This window comes from Embiotoca jacksoni, unplaced genomic scaffold (genome assembly GCF_022577435.1).
Source record: "Embiotoca jacksoni isolate LCO1_2020_lvr unplaced genomic scaffold, fEmbJac1.0.p SCAF_25, whole genome shotgun sequence".
NCBI classification, from domain to species: domain Eukaryota; kingdom Metazoa; phylum Chordata; class Actinopteri; family Embiotocidae; genus Embiotoca; species Embiotoca jacksoni.
This window is the reverse complement of record NW_027185376.1, coordinates 1,158,053-1,178,897: the sequence shown is the minus strand read 5'-3', so window position 1 is coordinate 1,178,897 and position 20,845 is coordinate 1,158,053. Positions and strand designations below refer to the sequence as shown.

At 42.6% G+C, this 20,845-nt stretch overlaps 1 protein-coding gene across 1 annotated transcript in view; it reads right to left on the bottom strand.

The window, feature by feature from the left end:
- Positions 1–6,616, bottom strand: part of trpc1 (transient receptor potential cation channel, subfamily C, member 1) — a 64,273-nt gene extending 57,657 nt beyond the window's left edge. The window contains exon 1 of the mRNA XM_069159468.1: positions 6,598–6,616. The gene's annotated coding sequence lies outside the window, so the exon portion shown is untranslated. The remainder of the gene's footprint in view (positions 1–6,597) is intronic.
- Between the last annotated feature and the right edge of the window lie 14,229 nt (positions 6,617–20,845).

Sequence of the window (20,845 nt, the reverse complement as noted above, 5' to 3'; positions counted from 1 at the left end):
GCAGTCCACTGACCATTTGTTTCCCTCAGGAAGCAAATCTGACAGATACAACAGCAATTCTGAAAATGAGCCATTGTTTTGATAGTATAACTATAGTATGCATCATTAAGGAGCAGAGGGCTTTTTGATAATGTAACATGTATTGTTGCTGCATTGCATTCTGGTCCACAGAGTCTGCTGCCAGAAGAGAGACTAATGCATCTTCTGTGATAGATTTCTGCCTGAATGATTTTTGAGTCGAGGTGCAAAGTTACAGAAATTCCTTCTGTGATTCTGAGCACTCTTTGTTTTGTTTCCAAAAGTTAACATTTACTTTTGATGCTTTAGATGACTGGACATTTTTCTGCTCTCAAACTGCATTGTAGATGCAGTGGAAGTATCTGGATGGGATGTCAAACTGTCTTCTAGAAGAGCAATGGATGAGTATTGTTTATTACTGATAAAACTGATTGCCTTTTGTCATCTAAGAAACAATTCAAAACACAAAGATATTAAATTTACAGGGATAGGAAATGAAGAAAAACAGTAAATCCTCATATTCGACAATTTGAAACCAGTGAAATGTTTGATCTGAGGCAAACTCTAATGTTTATCTTTGTTGATTAATATTCTGTTTCAACATTTGATCAGTAACTGTGATTCATTTTAACATACCACCAAATCAAATCTTGCCTTTCTGCACAAGCCGCATTTCAGAGTCGATTCTTCCTTTAACAAGATGGGAATATGATACCAAACAGCAAGAAGCATGTTCACTGGAGTTTCTTGAACTAATGTGATTAAATCATCAACTGCAACAGGGATATGCCTCCTAATTTCAAAACGGCGTGAATTTTGATTCCACTGAGCTTTGCTCGAGAGCGTAAAAAACAAGCAGGAGCAACAAGACCTACTTAAATTTCTGTTTCATGGACGTTCCTCAGAGCAGACGCTGTACTGCAGGGTGTGATTCTGTAGAGATGGTGAGCACAGGAGACTAGCACTGATTTAAGTGCTGACTTGTTTTTTTAAAAGACTGAGGAAATCATTGCACCACAGCATAAACACAAGACATAAAGCCGGAAAGCCACTGGGCTCTAATACGTGGCAGGTGATTGTGCAGATTAGGATTATGACCAAAGGTACAGGAGACAGAACAAAACGGGACAGAACATCATTGCTGGGGTCCGAGAGGGATCCAAAAGCTGCACAGCAGGGGGTAAAGATGCTCCGTCATGTAGCAGAAAAGGATACAAATGTCCCAGAAATAAAGAAAGAGCTTTGAAGATATGGTGGGGAAACGTCAACAATATATATCCCGCGTAGCCGAGATGAAAATCTCCCCTGGGAAGTTGGAGACTTCAAAGAGCTGAAAATTCTAAAAGGGAATGTGAGGATCATGAGGGAGAAGGTCACCTGAGATGGGGCATGGTTCAGAATTTGTGTGTGTGTGTGTGTGTGTGTGTGTGTGTGTGTGTGTGTGTGTGCGTGCGTGTGCGCGTTTATGTGTTTCTTCTTGTATTGTTGAGGGGACACAAGTCGCCTCCCTTGTGGAGACAAACAAGTCCCCACAACATAATTCATCATGTTTTAAAGTGAACTTAAATGTTTAAGGTTTGGTCGTACTTAGGTTGAGGTTAAGGGTCAGGACTTATCTGTGCCCGTGAAAGGAAAATGGGGGTTCGGGGACTCGGATTCTAACTGAAATGGGTAAATAAGCTTAGATTTGTACAAACATGACAAATCCGGTACTGATGCAATTCCCTTTGAGGTGGCAACTACAAACATCTACAGCTCCAGCGCATAATCTGGTTGCATTTATCAGCAGACGTGTCATCATTTTCTCGTACGAGAATTTGATTTGAGACATCTTGGTTGGAAAAATGTGTAAAGACAATTTTTAAAAAAAGAGTAGCTTCCTGGACTGCTGCTTATTCCTCATGATACTTCCTTATGGATGAATATTACAACTCATTAGCTCAATGTTGTAATGATCCAGGCCATATTAAAGAGCTTGGATGTCGTATCCTGTAGAAAGAAATAGTATCTGAATCATTTTAATGAGGCATTTCTGCTTAAGAAATATGAATAAATATGAATCAAGGTCCATATGCTGTAACTGGGTTAAATTGGAAAGGATGCTATGATTTAATTAATTCATTGTTAATTTCAGTTTTTATAAGTCAAACTTACTTGGTTTTACCAGTTTGAGTTTACATATTTGGTAACAAGCTATTTAATTGAATCAGTGTACCTTTTCCTTTAAGAGCCTCATATCACAAGGACATGAGACACTACAGAGAAAAAATATTTGCCCCACTAGCTGTTCGACTAGTGACTGCGTACAATAAATCACTTTTATGAGCTGCACCTTCATGTATAAATTATACAAATATAGATAGAGGCACGCAAGTAAACAAAGCGTGCCATACACATACAGTGACTCCTGCACAGCCGATCCACTTTATAGGCAAAGGCTTCAACTTTGCTGCCTTTTAAAAGGGTTTTCTGTGATAAACAGTTAGCTGCACTGTGGCACTAATAATGAATAATAAATGCAAAGATGAGTATATGTGTGTACTTTTGATTTAGTTGCTCCTCTGTGAAGCTTTGCCCGCACAGTATGACAGTGCGCTGGCCTCCATCTGTGCTTAGCCTTTTAAGCAGATAGCTGGAGCCTGGTCTCCCACACAGACACCCACCGGACAACCGGAGCACTGATGGCGTTTAATGAGTGCCTGCGCGCGCACGCAAGACCCAAACACCGGCATCAAAAGGCAATCTGAACAAAATGAGTGGACTGACAACTGCTGTTTGGAAACAACAGTGAAATAGACCTCAGTCAGCCGCCGTAAAACCACTTGCGTAGTCCCAGTCCTGCCCTCAGTGGATAGATTTTCTGACTCAAGCCACAGAACAAGCACGGCCACGATACCTGAAAGATAACAACGTGGGTGAAATGAATGAAACACCAGATAGATTAATTAAACAGCCAAAAAAAAAAAAAGCCTCGGCAACAAATGTGAGCATCAACATTATGAGCATCATAGATGTCAGCAGCAGGGAGTTAACATTGTGCTGTATCTGATCAGTACAAAGGACATGAAATCACTTATACGTGCACATATTATATAATCAGGCTACGAGAATGTGTATGTTTGAACGCCGGATAACGCGGAGCGTTGGGGCTTTTCCTGTTCAGTATATGATGTAGAAGGTTTTTTCCATTATCGGAAAATGATTAGTGGAAAGAGACTTTGTCAGACTGCGTGGTTCAACCCAGAACTTGTTAAATGAAAGCAGTTAACAAGCCAGAGATAAACTGACTTTGAAGTAAAAACACAATTCTCAAATCAAATGCTAGATGATGAATATTAGCAGAATAATTAATGTAAGCAGCAGTCTAAAAGTTCAAGAATATAAATAAATCCTCTTGTGTGCAGCTACTCATGTAGAAGTATAAAGTATGTGACACCGGCCCAACCCTGTCTCCACCCACTGTTCTGCTTCCAATGAAGTCCAGCTGAACAAACAGCTCTATCAAAATGTGCCGTCCAACCCAACACGCTCGTCTTTCTGGCCGAAACCTTTTTACGTCCATTTCTACACCGGAGATATGAAGCACTGGGAACGAGAAGTCCTAAAGAATTACATAATCACAGCAGATTGTGCCAGATGCGGAGGAGCAGAAAAGGACAAGAGGCAAAGAAATGACAAGCAAAGTACAGAGGGGAAAAGAAAAAAAGGCTGCTCCACAGAGAGAGGAAACAGGGTGGAGGCAGTGATTAGGGCCCCTGCTGCTACAGAGGAGGTTGGCTGGACCAGAGAACTGGAATATGAAGCACGTGGCGTCAAAAGGGGGGGTGCTGTCTCAGAGGACATGCTTGCATTGTTGCAGGAATACAATTTAAAACAATGTTGCTCCCTTTACTCAGACAGAGAATCAAAGAATATGAAACATTTTGAAATTACTACGATGGGCCACAGTTATAGGAGGACAGAGCTGGCTGTAATAAATACGGCAGCAGAGAAAAGATGGCACCTGTGGTTCAGGCTGCTAAATGAAGCCAGTCCATTACTCTCTCTTCACCACCCTCCTTCACTCCAGGACGCTGACCTGTACCTGCACTGTGCTTGTTCCAGTAATTCCTGTTCACAATGTCCTTTCCAGCACTGTTCAGCAAAGTCTAATGGAGCATGCCAGTGTGGCAGATCTTATTTTGGTTCCATTTGGTTTAGGGCAACAACATCCTCCTCGGTTTACAGAACGCCAACAGAGGTAACACATCATTCACCATCTACATAGAGTCTCTTCCACACAGGGCGGTCGGCAACAGATTAGACGCATCCCATAATGAGCAGTTGTGAGGGGCATATGATTAATGATAGCAGGGCTCCCTGTAAGGCTCAGGGTCATTAGGCACACCCTCACTAAACTCCAGTAATTAAGAGAGATAGAGAGGAGCCTCAATTACCAAAGGACACCAGGGAGGACTCCCATCGCTCACTGGGTTCTTCAGTATGAGGTGCCGCTTAACTCCAGATGGCCCATTAGAGGACTCTAAACAGAGTAAAACTCTTGAGTGTCAGTTAAATAAGGCCAAAAATTCTGAGCGTTTTCAGACCAAACCGTTTTTACATTTCTTTTGCAGTTTGCATTCACGCCGCCAATAGGTACTCTGAAATTACGTAGCACTAAGTAAACGGAGCAACTTTTGATATTTCTCTTCAAAGTCACACCGTGTTGCCTCCGACGTGTAGAGACTCAATAAAGCCTGGACTTTGTTGTCGGTCCATTTCTCAGTACCGTCTCCCTTCATTTGAAACTCTTTCCTCTGCCGTATTAAACGGCTTCATTCGTAGCTGTAGTTTACCCGGCTTGCTGTTTTCAAGTTGTTTAAAACATGGCTCCTGTGTTCGACCAGTTACTGTACAGTTACGTCACTGCAGTTTCTATTGTAACAGGAAAAGTACCTACTAGGGGTAAGAGCTACAAGCGTACCACAAGCCAGAGTTTTCGGAACTTCCCCCTGTGCGTACTCACACGAAAGGGAGCTCCCTTTTACAGTTCAATAGTTCCTGCGGCCTGAAAACGCCAACTGAAGATAGCAGTAGTGCTCGTTTCTAGATTGTAGTTCAGGAGGCAGAGCCTTCAGCTATCAGGCTCTTCTTCTGTAGAACCAGCAGCCAGTTTGGGTTAGGGAGGCAGCCACCCTCTCTACTTATAAAATTAGACTTGATTAGATCATTCTTTTGGTTAAGACTGGCTCAGGGGACCCTGAATCATCCCTTGCTGCTACATACTTGGGGGTTGCTACTATGATATTTATGTTTTTAATGTGGTTTTTATTATTTTATTTCCTTGCTGTATGGTCTTTTGTGATCGTAAAGTGTTTTGGGACCATATTGCAAGGCCGATGCTACACTTAAGAATTGAAAAATGAAACTGACCTCAAATCAAAATAGGTTTAATGAAGTATTTTGATATCAGCCCTGGAAGCATGTGAAGAAATGTTGTGTCGCTTCTAAGAAAACCGAAGGCTCTTCATCTGCCAGTACTGAGGTTTTGCTGTGGTGAGACTCCCACACTGGGCAGCATTCAGAACGGTGTAGTTTATAGACAGATCATCTGGGTCCAATAGACAAAGGTCAAGCTATTTCATTAAAACCATCTTCTCTTCCTCCACAGACCACAGGGAGAGCTGCCAAGTAAGAGAAAGCTCTACAACAACTGAATGGAATCCCTTTGATACCACCAGAGTAACAGGAAGAACAACGCTAATGCGTGCCTGTGTATACCACATTCATATTTCAAAGCTGTATTATAACCAATCAATGAGGTAATAGATTAACTCAATTCTGTGCAGCTGAGTTAAGAATTTTTTTTTTTTTTCTGCACACAAGTTCCCGAGGATTGTAGATACTATCAAGGAGTAAAATCTACATGTTAAAAATGCACCCTTGCTGTGGTGATGGATAAAGACATTTAAGACAAAGAAGGTCAAGTTATAAATCTTTCTCTCTTTCCAGGAAGCTTGCACATATAGCTGTAGGGCAGGAATGCCGTTATGCTGTTACAGCCTGTTGCTAGGGTTAGGTGTAATCTCCAAAGTTAAGTACTAATTTGTTATATTGCCCCAGACCTTCACAGGGTAAGGTGTGTGTGTGTGTGTGTGTGTGTGTGTGTGTGTGTGTGTGTGTGTGTGTGTGTGTGTGTGTGTGTGTGTGTGTGTGTGTGTGTGCGCGCGCAATGGACAGACTTTTGTTGGCTGTGCAGGAGGTGTGGGATGACTGAAAGAAAATGTAATCTGTTTTTAGAGCAGAGAATGGTGCAGATGGTCATGTCTGGACAACAGAGAATGTGCACACATCACTCTCTGGTGTGCAGAGTGCGAGTGAGATGCCTTGAAGCAGCACAGCTTGTCAGTCAAACAGCTGCTTGTGTCATTGATATTGAGGAGCAGCATGCAAGTCAGTGCGTGCAGTTGAGAAGAGACGCTGGAGGGGGAAAAGGGCAGCGGTTCACGAAGCGGATTTGTATTCAGCCCGACCTCCCAGTCACCCAGAGCACTGATATTGCCACAGACGCACGCATAACATAAGTCATACAATGCTCACCTGAGAGTCCGCTGGCTTTCAGCTGCTCCAGGACAGCAGGAGGAAGACTGATGTTCCCAGCAAGGAGTTCTCGTGCAGCGAAGTGAATTTGGTGAGGTGGAAGGAAAGTTAAGGAAATACAAGTAGATAATCATGCAGTATTTAACACTTCAGAGGAGGCTGACATCGCAACTGCAATACAAATTTGTCACTCCTGCACCTGCAAATTCCAATGCGGCAGTCTGCGGGCAGTGAAACACTGGAGTACTGTACCTGCAAACAAAAAGCAACTGCAGACGGTGTTCAATAGGCCAGAGGATCCACTGTATGGATTAACCACTGGGTCTTATCCTTTCTGAGAGTTTTAGTTTGGTACACCCCACTGCAGCTCTTCCTCTGTCCCACATCCCCTCCGGAAAAGCTTCAGTGCACACCAACCACTACATTTTTACACATTGGTGTGGGTGAAATAGTATAGAATGAAAGTTTTGCCTTGATTACAGTCACACCGAATGCAAAGATGAGTAAGTTTATGTTTTGCTAATATTAAAACTTTCAGACTCCTAATTGTTATTGCCTTCCCGAGCCCCTGAAATACCCCGCTGGCTTACAATAATAAAAACATCTTCCCCAGTCTGATTGTTTTTGTAATTATCGAGGACAGGCTCAGTAAGTAATTAAAAGATAAATGGGCAAGTGTATATCAAACTGAATTTCTTGAAGAAACTGCTGTTTGAAGAAAAGAGCGGCTGTTGCTACGGTTCGCATCAGCAAAATCTAATAAATGCTCGCTTTGTAGTTTGCCTGCACCCGGAGATTAGTCACTGTAAATAAGAGCCAAGCTCTACCCCAAACCTCTCATGACACGTCCTCATTTTTCATCCTAAAGTCTAATTATGGGAAGATCAAAGAGAAATGCTTGGACAACAGCACAAGTCGAAACTTCATCACAGGCCATTGGCTTGATTGACGACCTCTCTGTGACCATTAATGTCGCAGGAGCACTTTAGGCTTAGTCAAGTCGCTTTTGTTCATAAAAGTGGTATAGTAGGGCTTTGTTAGAGGGGCAATTACCAAGTTGAGGGTGTAGATGTATTGCAGCGGATGCTGAGGTGATAATTAAGTCTAGGTTGCAGAGGTAGAGACGGGAGGGAATGAAAGGATATGAGGGCTGTTATTACTGTGAAGAAGAAACCTATGAGGAAGGAGCCGACAAACACTCCTGGCAAACAACCAAGACAGTGGAGGAAGGCAGCGGGGTCAAAGATGTGTCTCGCACCCATCTGTGTAGGTGGCGATGGCCAGATAGAAGGAAAATGAAACGTTAAAAGAAGGCAAAATGTTATGGAACAAAAATAAGCCAGGAGCACAATTACAAACAGTGTTGCAGATGCTGAAACTTGAAAGCAACAACATTGTTTATGACTCTGAAACAAGTGCAATCACCAGAAATATGACCCACTAGGTTCTTGGTGTAAACCAGTCTGGAGCAGTGAGGCATAAATTCATGCGCTTATTATGTTGAGCAATTTATTGGAGCATTCCTAAGAATACACGGCCTTCTTTAGAAGTGAAATCGTTCCCTGAAAAACAGTGGCCTGTGAATTATTTGCCTCAGAGTCGTCCCCTAGTAGTTAGTGGCAAACAGAGGAAATACTATTGTTGTTCTCAGAGATAGCAGCATGATGTTATTCGCTCTGCTATAAATATTTACTTTGCAGGGGGAAGGGAGACTTCCACATGGAAGTCATTGAGTGCAAAAGAGGCCTCACAGGCAGGACAGAGAGAAGGAAGGAGAAAATTGTGTGTGTGTGTGTGTGTGTGTGTGTGTGTGTGTGTGTGTGTGTGTGTGTGTGTGTCTGTGTGAGTGCCTGTTGTGAAGCAAGCACAGACAGGCAACCATGCGTGTGGCTGCTGCCTCTGTGGAATGACAGCATTTCTTTAGCCATCACAGACCCTCCCACGGACTTTGACTGCTTTAAAGAATATCAAACCGTTGAGTCAGCAAAAACAATGTGAAGGTGGTGCCTGTTGCTTTCCTACATTTAATGGGACACAGTGTCATGAAAAAATGCTGAAGATTGATAGTGTCAAAAGTTCCTTCCAAACTATTGACGAATGAACGCCGAATGTATCCACTTTTCGTGCTGCCAAAATTGAAATGAGCCAACGCACACCACAAAATGCCTTAATCACCGAAGCAGAAGGAGAAGAATCAATCAAGCTTTCACTAATGAGCTCAGCAAGCTGAAGAGGGGAAATATATTACCCCCTCAGTGAAAATCTAGACTCCAGTTGTGTTAACGCATTAAACCTGGCTGCTAGTCACTTGGTCGTGTAACCTTCTGAAGACTGCACCTCCAGATGTTTAGAGCGGTTAACTTCCAGACAAAAATCCCAAGATGTTAGTGCAGGACCTGGTTGAATGGTGGCTGGGTCAAGGCTGCTGGAGCAGGAAGTTTTGCGCCCGGGAGAGGGCACATCAGCGTAAGGTTGAGCTGCTCCGGGAGCTTGTTAAAATTCCAGTGCCAGGACCCCGCGCGGCTCGCTAATAAGGGCCGGCTTTGTGTGTGGGGCCAGGGCGGCCGGCAGGCTAGCGACCCAGTCAAGTGACAGGAGATGGCATGAAGGCCGGTCACGCCACTCCAGGAAACAAACATAGCACTATCTCTCGACTGTTTGTCCGAGAAAGACGCGCAGGCTCCCTCCTCTGCGCTTCGACGTACACGCGGCGAACACAACAATCTGCACGCGCGCCTCCTTTTCTCTGCCCCGTCTGGGCCCATTTGTGCAAAAGTCATGTCAGTATGTGCAGGGACTGTGCATGGGATGCGTCGGTCTGTGTGAATACAGGAAGCAAATGGGACACCCATCTCATTCCTGTCGTCTCTCTTCCACTTTCGTTTGTGCGTATGCCTGCCTGAGTGTGGCGATGTGCAAGTTGTCTGCCCTTTCCGTCTCCAACGTACCATCTGTTAGCACGTCTACTCGACTGGCTTCGTGCACTTGCGTTGCGTAAATAGAGCAGACAATGACTGCAATGTGTGTGTGCAGGATAAACATGCATATCTGAGCGCAGTTGTGGAGAAAAGGGGAAAGCAGAAGGAAAAGAATGAAGGAATTGTAATGCACGGACGAGGCGTGACTTCATCACGGCCACTTCACCGAGCTTCCGAGGATTTTATGCTGTATTTTGTTTGAATTTGACGGTCGCCGTGTTGGCCAACTTCGTTAGCTGGGAGTGTGTGTATGTTCCGGCAGTGAGCCTCTCCACTGAGTACCTTAATGAGATGCTGACAGTGCTGGAGGCAACTCGCTTACGCAGTCCACCGCATAGTATCCGAGGCACTCGTGCTGTTTTGCCAATTACACCCTTTTCCATGAAGCTTGCAGCATCCATTCAGCCTTCCTTCTCCCACACAGACGCCCCCATAATACCAGTTGAAAAAAAAAAAAGCGTGAACTCCCACACAAATAAACCTTGAAATATATTCCGCTCTGACAGCCGAGACAAATGCTACAGCGGGGTACTCACTGTGGCAGGACAATGACCGCGGCATCATTTAGGACGATCTCACCAAACAGCAGGGTGTGCAGATCAGTTCCACGCGCAGTTCTGACAATAGGCCGAGGACGGAGAGTTAAAACAAAAAACTAAATAAAACTGAAGAATTACTTCGGTTAAAGACTACAGGGAGTGTAATAATTCGTAAATTAACAGAAAAAAAAAATCCTCTGCTAATCACACAGCAAAAAGGGGCCTGGAGTCTCACCTCTGCTGCTACAAACAGCAGAAACCAGGGGAATTAACGTAAGAGTCACAGTGAAAGCTGACAGGACACATCAGCACATTGACAACAGTGCAATGTGGATTTTTGACATTTGGAACAGCCAGAGTAACGTAACTGAGCAAAGACTTGTTCAGCCCAGGCTTAAGAAAATATACAGTGCTTTGGAAAAGACAATATTTATGTCTGCTAAGGAGAAAGACCAGGAAGCAGGGCTGTCCTGATCATTGTCCTTTCCAGTGACTGTTACTCTTACAGTTAAAAATGCAACTAATAAAAAACTAATAAAAAGTATGAACAATTCATTTCTCATGAATTCATACAGCTGAGTCTCTCAAAACACATCGTATCTACCGAGAGAAATATGAGTTGAACTCCACGGTGAGTTCACCAACAGTAAATATCCAGTGGAAGATGCCGAGCATATGAATGAGTACACACACACACACACACACACACACACACACACACACGCACACACACACACACACACACACACACACATAAAAACACACAACATGCTCGGCACCGCAAGACGGCTGAGCGTTGACACTGAGTGACAAGGAGAATACTGACATTGATGGGACGGTGACGTGCCTGTCAGCTCCACACTTCCAGGCACCTCAAGTATCTCCTGCAAGATATCAGCTGTGGAATTGTTTGTACTACGTTCACTGATACTGTTGATTGATTTACATTAGACTAGATGACATAGATAGAAAGACGGACACAAAAATATATGGAGATAGGTGCAATAGATAGAAAAACTGGCACAAATCTGCACTGTAACAGCCAGAAAAAGAAACCGCCCTGTGTTCCAAACAAGAAAAAAAAAAAATTATCATAATACAAAACAATGTCAGATATGGGGAAAGAGAAATATACACTCATAAACACATACGCACACACATTTGCAAGCATATAAGCAGGAATACAGCAACTCTGAGCGGTGTCCTCTGAAGGCCAGACAATATCATATGCAGAACCATAACAACTCCTGGTGGAATAATATTCCACTTGTTGAGACTAAGATGCAAAAACAATCCTCCAAATTAGTATCGGGGAAATTTGTGAAATTAATAATGAGTCAAGTCTGAGAGCGATGTTTGGCCCCGTAGAGCAAATACCGGGCCGGTCACGGCAAGACACCCAGGATACGACCAGACTGACAATACGTGCAGCGGCAAGAGAGCTGCCTCAGGACTTGTTTTGACAGATCTGGTTCTTTGGTCTTTGACAGCTTTAAAGCTCTTCCCTGGTCGGGGAAAAAATCCTTTATCTGGAGAGTGAGGTAGGCCCCGGAGTCAGGATTGTTCCATCTCCCTGCACCCATAATGCCTGGCTGATGACAGCGTGTCGTGCACCACTCACACTGCAAGATGAGGAAAGGAAAGGAGAGAAAAAAAAAAAAAAAAAAAAAAAAAAAGCACCCACCCTCTCCCCACACAAACTCGCGAGGGTGCGGGTTGGCTGTGTTGTCATGGCAACCCCGTCCTACAGCTGTCAAGTGTTCATCAGTTTCCACAGCAACACCATAAGGTAGAGAGAGTAGACAATTATTTCCGACATAATACAGTTGAAAGGGTCGAATGGAAGCCTTATTAGGTCAAATTACCCAGCTGCAGAGGTTTAGCAGAGGCAAAGCTCACGACCATCTTAGTCAGAGAGCATGGGATTTGCTTGCTGATTTGAGCAAATTAGGCAGATATAATACTCAAAGTGATGCATTAGGAAGGAGATAAGAGTCAACAGGGAATTACTGTAATCTCCCCAGCTCTGTGTTTAAAAAAAAAAGAAAAAGAAGTATGACTTATGAGTGCTAAATTTTTTTAGGCAATCAAGAGACACAAGACCACGGCAGAAAAGTCTTTCATCAGCCTGAATTACATGTTTGAAGTGAACCACTAACACTTTTTAGTTTCCTCTGAAACACACAGTAGTTGAGATCTCCACTTATTCTCATAACCTTATGATAATAATAATAATAATCCAGAATAATTAGAGCCTTACAGAAATTCTAGATATTACAGAACTTGACATGCTGGTCTTTCTTTTGTTAGTAATAGTTATTATCTCTGTTGATGTCTTACTAATAGCACATTATATGTTTAAGCATGTCTGGTTAAATAAAAGTAGAAGTATGGGCTTAGTAAATAGTCATTGTGGCCTGTCCGTGTTTTTCTACATGCCTAAATGTGTTGGTGCTGCTCCTCTGCGGCAATAACAATCCCTTAATTCTGTGTATGATGTTGTAATAATTCAAACATGTCCTCATGCCGAAAGACAACATGGGTCTATTTTTAAAGACTCCCAAAACAACACAAGTGTTTTCATCGCCCTCTACAGGACCAACACATTTGCCAAAACTACATGTATGACCGCTGGAGAGTGACATATTGGACCGTTGACATCATCGTAACAACAGTAAACATGCTGTTAACACTGAGAAATTGCTGCAATTTGGTTGTATTCAGGCAAGTTAACTTGTGTACCAAAGTGAAAACAATCCGACATTGATTCTTAGTTTCATACAGGACAGGATCAGTGGTGTCCTGGGAAAGCGTCTTGTGTTTAATCCATCCAACCACGTGCATCCTCTTCCCTACATGGATTTTGTCACTCCTCATACTCCGTCACCTGACTTCCTCCTTTGCTGCCGTTCAAATTACGAGAACCACTAGAGGTTTGCAGCAAATGTAAGTGTGGGACAAGTGAAAGTGCCTGCATAGAGGACCAGTACAGACGTGTTTTAGGTGAGGAAGGTCTGAATAATTCTGGTAAGTCACGTGTATGTCGACACCTTCAGTGTGCCTCACTGTTTTGTTTTGTTTTTTATCATTTACTTTAAATCTTGGTAGTCACGACTGACATCTGGCCCGCGACTGCAGATGTAACCAGTCATTTCCAACTGTGGTATCATTTTTTACTCTATCGCACTAAAAGAAATATGTATGTGCAGAGTCCACGTCGAGAGAACCACTGAATACATAAATAAATAAATACAAATTCAAAGATGAAAGGAGCGACTGCAGTGCAAAAAAAAAAAAAAAAAGTATTTCCTTTGAGAAGTTAAGTGAGGGTTTCACCGACCTTGTGTTACCATCCCTGAGGCCAGAGGATGCAGCGCAGCGGGCGTTCAACTTTGGGACCTGAACCGTGTGTCTTTTTCTAAGATGAACAGGTTTCGTGGCTACACTGCAGTGGGCGCTTATGTAAAGAGTATCAATTTTAACAGTCGGCAGATGCTGGAGTCTGTCTACCACACATGTTGGGAGCAGGAGATAGGACTCCAAACAAGGGGTGAACATGTAATTCTGCAAGAAAGAGGCCAGGAACAGAACCGGAATACATCCCCCTTTGAGGTAACTGTGCTCATCAGCACGTTGCTATATCCAGGATTTTGTCATTGAGTAAATGAATCCAAAACTCCAGACAGTGCCAAGTCACCTGCTTGAAAAGACAGTCATAAGCATATTCTGTAAAGTTTGGTCTAAATGCTGCTTTAACGAACCCTGCACAGTGACAGGTATATAATTTTGAAGGAAAAACTAAATCTTTTCATATCAATTTAATTGAACTGTTTTGCTTACAGATACAGACTCGAAATAATATCAGATTCATCCGAAGCTCACAACATATAATTATTTCTCTATATTTGCGAGATATAAAATCCTCCCCAGGTGAGTAAATTTGCCAAAAACTATACAGAAGACATGACTTCAGTCTCCTCAGTGGTAGCGGCATCTCCGTTTTTAGGAATTAAATGTAAAGCGATGATGCTTTCAAAAATAATGCCACATGTAGTTTTTATTCATCACTTAACTTCATATAAGCGACGAGCAGAGAAAGTGTACCCAGGACACAAGCTACATGGGAGGTACTTTGTTCCGAGCAACTTGCTACAGCGCTTTTGTGGATTTAGCCGTTCTTATCATGTAATACCAGACTGACTGCATTACATTCGGGGCCAAATTGTCTGTTGCAGGACCCCCTGAAGATACTTCTTTATGGCTCTGGCTAGATCTCTGGGATCCTTAATCCTTGGATAAAATTTGGGATCAATCAGATGCCTCCCTGATGATACTGTGAGATGGATAAGAAAGTGCACGTGCCTAAAACATATGCGCAGAGACATTATCATACATTAACATGCACGTATACTGGGCTTCTGTTGCTTACTACCTGCTGCTGCACTGACCTGCAGTGAGAACCTGACCTTTAAATATCTCCCTTACATTCAATAGTCCAGTGTAAACAAAGTGGCAAAATACAATTGGCTTCAATTTCACTCAAAGCTTGGCTCCCAACTCCTGATGACATTCTGCATTATTTCATTTATAACGTGATTTAGTTGAGCACTTAAATGATGAGTCAGCAGCACAAGCAGAGAGCTGTCATGCAAGCATTATGACGTGGATAAATAGTTTTATTTCCTCTGTGCTAAAGTGTTCTGAGAGTGCCGGTGACTTTGTGTCTCTGTGTAAGCAAACATGTCGCTGTTTTCTGGAGTGTTTTTGCTGCTGCAAATGAAAATGTACAAGGAAGAGAAATGAACAGGTAAATTTGAATGGCTTAGTTCTCCCAAAAACCAGAGAGCCAGTGCTATATTTGGATGGCGTGAGACGGAGATGGCCTCGGGCTCTCTGCGTTTTGGCCATCAACGCGTTGCACTGTGATTCTAATCAAAGTGACGAGTGTGCTGGGGTCGGAGGGGATGAACCCAGCGTGGCGTGGCAAAATAACGTCAGTCAGTTTGACAGCTGCGCCATAATCTACAGCTCCTCTCTGACACTCACCCAGATCAACCACTTATTGGTATAAATAATGCATTACCAAATGAGGACTTTAACATTGACACCATCGCGTCGTCGCAGGATGCCTTACGACATCCCACTTGACTGCTCTTGAAGAACACAGATTTTACTGTGCGTATTCCATTTAGTGAAAAAGGTGCAGCGAATTTAAAGCAGTTGCATCTACTGAGAGGGCATTGTGACTTTGTTCCTGCAGGCTTGGCTAGCACTCTCTGTTATCGATAGCTCTGGCTGTCAATCTCAGTTTTACACCTTGTGTGAGCACAACGAGGTGTGAAAGAACAGTATCAACCAGGTTAAACTCATTTAAATTTGTTATCTAATATGGTAACTGTTCATCTTCAATACCAAATAAAGACCCGGAAACTGCAGCTGCTTTAAATCACAACACATTATTGATCTTAATGTTTTAAGACTTTGGTGTCTTTTTCTTTGATTCATTTGAATCTCTGAGGCAGATCCTTGTGACTCTATTCACTGTGAGCAAGTGCCTCACCTTTCATTTTGAAAAACGCAAGGTCTTAAAAAGGCTTGTAAAGGTGAGTGGAAATCTGCTACAGGAATCACAGATTTGTATTTATATAAAACCATAAGTGTTTAAAAAAAAAAAGATCAAGGCTGCCATTGGAAGGGATAAGAGTTATTGTAGGAATTCCTTGAGGTCAACTACCTGGGTCAGTGGCAGAGGCTCGGCCCGACAGCACCATCAGTCTGGTGAAGCCGTAGATGCAGGCCGTGGGATTGAGGACAAGCACACAGAAGGAAACGCAGTGAGGTCACTGCCACTCATCCCTCTAACCACAGCAGGGCTTCCCACAGAGTAGGCTGGGTAATGGGGCCAGACGCGAGCAGCAGGTGAGGTGACCCGTTTCCAGGCAGTGGCTGCTTAGCACAAGTGGACACACGAATCTGTGACTGCGCTGAGTGGCATTTAATCTAACCACATTTATGTAAATGGGCTTGCGCTTCCCTTAATCCTACATCTACCTGATACACACACACACACCACACACACACACACACACACACACACACACACACACACACACACACAAACGACAGATACTCTCGTTAGACATCTTATTTTAGCACCTGTCCGTCTCTACCCCTTTCATCCTTTCATCACATGGTATGCACTCCGACATAATAGAGGGCCATAAGAATTGTGAGTGTGTGTGTGTGTGTGTGTGTGTGTGTGTGTGTGTGTGTGTGTGTGTGTGTGTGTGTGTGTGTGTGTGTGTGTGTGCGTGTGTGTGTGTGTGTGTGTGTGTGTGTGCACAGAATCATCTGAAAGACTAAAAAAAACATTTTGTGAAGGGCACTCTGACAGAAATAAACAAAGGCAGTATTTTTTTATCAGCTCTGGAGCCGGCTACTAAAATAAATCTAAAGTCAAACCTTACCAAAATGCAAACCTTGATTATCTCCCTTTTAAAACTGATGTACACTTCAAGTAAAAACTTGAAAAAATGTCTACTCAGCATTCAGCACTGCAGTCCCACTCTTGAGTGAAACTGATGTATGTTAAGTACTAATCCCGTTAGTGTGAAGCATCCCATAAAACTCTGAATGCCAGAGTGTCCTCTGGGGGGATGCTTTCTGTCCATTGGCATAACTCTGTTACCATGGTGACAGCGCACGGCCTACCCCCCATGGCCAGGATTTAAAGCAGTGCCCTCAGGTCAAGCAACTAAGCTGTCTTATTGATGTATCTTAAAGGGACACTTGAAGTTAGGGGGATGGCATGCATTGTGTGCGTGTGTGTGCATGTGTGCCTGTGTGTGAGACATGGAGACAAACAGAGATAGAGAGACACAGATAGCGAAAGACAGAAAGAGGATGTAGTTGGTGGATCGAGTCAGTAAGGTTCCCACTCTCATGACACTGTCTTTTCCCTCTGGGATGTGACAGACTTGCTTAACAAGCAACAGGATTGGCCAGGACTGGTGCCTCAGCGTCAGGGAAAGTGCACATGACCCAACACGTCAAAACGAGGTTTGACAAATGGTGTTCCAGGGGAAGGACTAATAGATGGGGGGAAAAAAAGATAGGAAGGGAAGTGAGGAAAGAAAACAGTCTTTGAAACTGTTTTCATATCAGTTTGGGGAATTCTAGCTAATATCTAAAGTGCACCTTTAACCACAGATAAAATCTCCAATTAGTTGAAAATCAAATGATTAGAGAGTGGAGAATGATTTATAAATAAACAACAAGCACAATAGGTAACAATCAAACCAAGTAGTGGCTTTAAAAGGCTCTGAATATCAGAGCAATATGAATATTACATTTCACATTGTGGCTTCAAAAAAAGGCTTTTCATCAAACATAGTCAGAATATCAAGGACTGTTAAATTTTTCTGATCATAGAAGATCTTGAGGTAAAAGCTGGAAGATAGCAAAACTGGAGTTATGAGGTTTTCATATGCAGCAGTGCATAACAGCTGTTTGAAACGACTCCCTCCACAGTGTGAGAGTGCCATCTAGCTTTGTTAGGACAGAATAGCAGCGCTACACCCAAGTACTGTCGATGTTTCCCCCCTTACCATATAACCTACTCTAGCTCGGTTCAGTACACTGCAGACCTGGAAGAGATGTTTGGACTTGTCACGGTAAATAAAAAAAAACACACAGGTGTACTTAATAGCCTTAACGATGGCTCCAGTTCCTGTGAGTCAGCGTCACCGTCCTGCTATTGTGCACGCCGGTACACTGGAATGGCTTGCAGGGACGCTTAGAGAGCCCTAATTCATGTTATCAGTTATACCTGTGCTTCTCCCGCTTTTAGTAAATGCCTCTACAACCAAGCAAATATAAATCCTACTCGCAGCTGCAAAACATCTACTCGCAGCAACAACAACAACAAAAAAAGATATACACATATATAGGTAATTGTAGATGTTTTGGGACAGAAGCATAAAACTCCTTACAAACAAATGTATTACATCTTTAAAAATGTTATCTTTTGGTTTGTGAGCCACAAATATTGTAGAAAATAATGTATAACTACAATTACTGATTTTATTAACTCTACCAATTGCAAAAGCCCTGTGCTTTAACAATTCATGCTTATTACATATTATAGTGTAAAAGACACATCTTATAACTTTACAAATGTTACATTACACTGGTCAATGTCTATTGACTATCAGCAACATATTATTAATTATACCTGAAGTTCTCTGGCACTTTCCAAACATGATATGCGTCTAAATGTACCTTTAATACATTTGTTATTGTTTCTTCATACTATTCAGATTTCTAGTTTCTTGTTTTCTACTCTCTTATCTTCTTAATTACAGAACATGCCTCACTATGTGTACTGTGTTAAAACAAGTTCTGATATGCTGTATGTTACGAATGAATTTAAATTTTGTCCGTAAACCAAACCAAAAAAACTTGTGCTATTGTTACTAAACTGTCTTAGATTAACTCATGCCCACTTATCTGGTACCTCAGCTAGTCTCTTACTTCTGTACACCCTGACTTTTGTAGGTAATTTTGTTGTGTTCAGTTGTGTAAATGAACAAAGATTACTTACCCTATGCACACGATGGTGGTACCCAAGAAAGCACAGGTCAGAACAGATCCCAGATTCTCAATGAGTCCTTCCTAGAACACCATTTAAAAGGAAATCCAATCAGCAACACCCATGAAACAAACATCAACTTCAATTTTATGCCAAAAAAAAAAACAGTACAATGCACCACACGGTCGTACTTTTTCAAACTGATGGAGGACCCCCGTATAAAAGGACCAGCCCCCACATAACTTGTTTTTTTTCCTCATCCTGGAGGCATGTCGTGGCAGCAGTCTCACCTGATTAAGGGTGCGAGCTGCACGGAAGATGATGGGTGGCAGGAACAGATTGGAAAGGACCTCCGGATCAAAGGTCTCCTGTAAAAGACCGAGCTGTTGTGTTGGTGACTGACAGGTCTCCGCGGGGAGCAAGAGGACTCTGTTTACTGACTGACAGACAAGATTACACACACGTCGTTCAACTTCGGCAGCCCCGTTTTGGCAGACAGGCACCCGTTTCTTTTTTCTTTGAATCACAATGTCACGAGCGCCTGCAGGTGCCATGACAACCGTGTCTTTGCTCCGTTAAAAAGAACCATAACATGTCATCAAAAGGAAAAGAGGAAAATGTGTGACTGCAGGCTACAGGACCAAAGTTCATGCTTGTTCTTTTTTTGTTTGTTTCCACCCATGAACATTGTATAATACTGAAAGTTAGGTTCCCACCTAGCTGGATGTTTAAGAGTACTTAAATAATATATTAAACACTACAAATTCTTCTCCGCAATCAACCTTGAAGATTTAGCCTGGTAGCTATGGTGCATTACATCATCATACAGCCCTCAGATGCTTGATGATATAATAACTGCGCACTGCATTAGCATGCCGTCCAAGTGTCCTGACTCAGACTGATTAAAGCAAAGCTTAACACAACATGAGAAGTCTAACTGGTTGTGTCAGACTTCCCCATAGAGGCTCTTAGAATTTGAGGGAATAAGTAACACCCAGTGTTATAACCACTATTTTTTTCAGATAACAGATGAGTTAACATTAAACAAAATCTAAGCTGCTAAAAACCTAAATTAACTTCAACACAAACACGAACCAGAGTTCAAAGATTTTTTTGTACGTATACTTCTACTTTCTCTGTCTGTTTTTGATCCTAGCCAATGTGATGCAATGCGAGCCGCTCAGAAAGGTAGCCTTTCATGTCCGTCTTCCTCAAATCTTTTTTATGTCTATTGTGGGTATATTCTGAGGATCAAATGCCAGTAATGTTCAATCCAGATCAAAAATAATGCTACCCTTTTCCTGATTTTCCCACAAGGTCTCTGTACACTGCTGAAATTTTAATCAAGGTTCGATTCAATTCGAGTCCAAGATATGTGGAGAGATTTCGCTTAATGAAATATCACTGTGGTCACGGACCTTTAAGAACGACCTGGATTTAGCTTTAAAAAAACAGATCGAATGTTGCAGCAGCCTAAATAGCATGAATATTTGGACGAATGAAAATAGGCCTGCCTGTATAAATGGCTTATTTCCAGGACACATTGCATTTTGGTGAACATTTACTCCAATGCATGTGGAAGTATGTGGAAGATTGCATTTTTTTTAATTACCATTTCCAATGCTGTAAAAACCCTGTAAAGTTTGGAGAGCCACCGTGCTTTCGCAGTAATTTGAAGCTGAAGTGATTGCTAGAGCTACAAATTGCTCCAGTCTTCAAGCCCGACTCAGTATAAATTATTTTTCTGTGGCTGCAATTTCCCAGACAGCGCAATATATATGTATTTTTTTCATCTATGCAAGCTGTGTACGACAAATATAAAACTGCATAACAGAGACTAATACAGACACTGTATTCAATAAATTATGCATATTCTGGTGGTTTGTATTCTAAGGGCCACCTGCACCCGAGTCCACGATGGAGGTGTGTTGTATACACTAATTGCCTCTTCAGCCGAGCAGCCCTAAATTTAATCAGACCACAAACTTTAATGCCTTACTCCCCAGCGGCACATAATGGACTCAGTAATGCAATGAAATCCTTATCTCTCCCTGCTAGGTCCCCCGTATGCATCAGGCTTAATGGCGTGAAGGCTACACTGAGCAGTCTGACCGATGTAATGGCCTTTGTGGTAGCCTCTG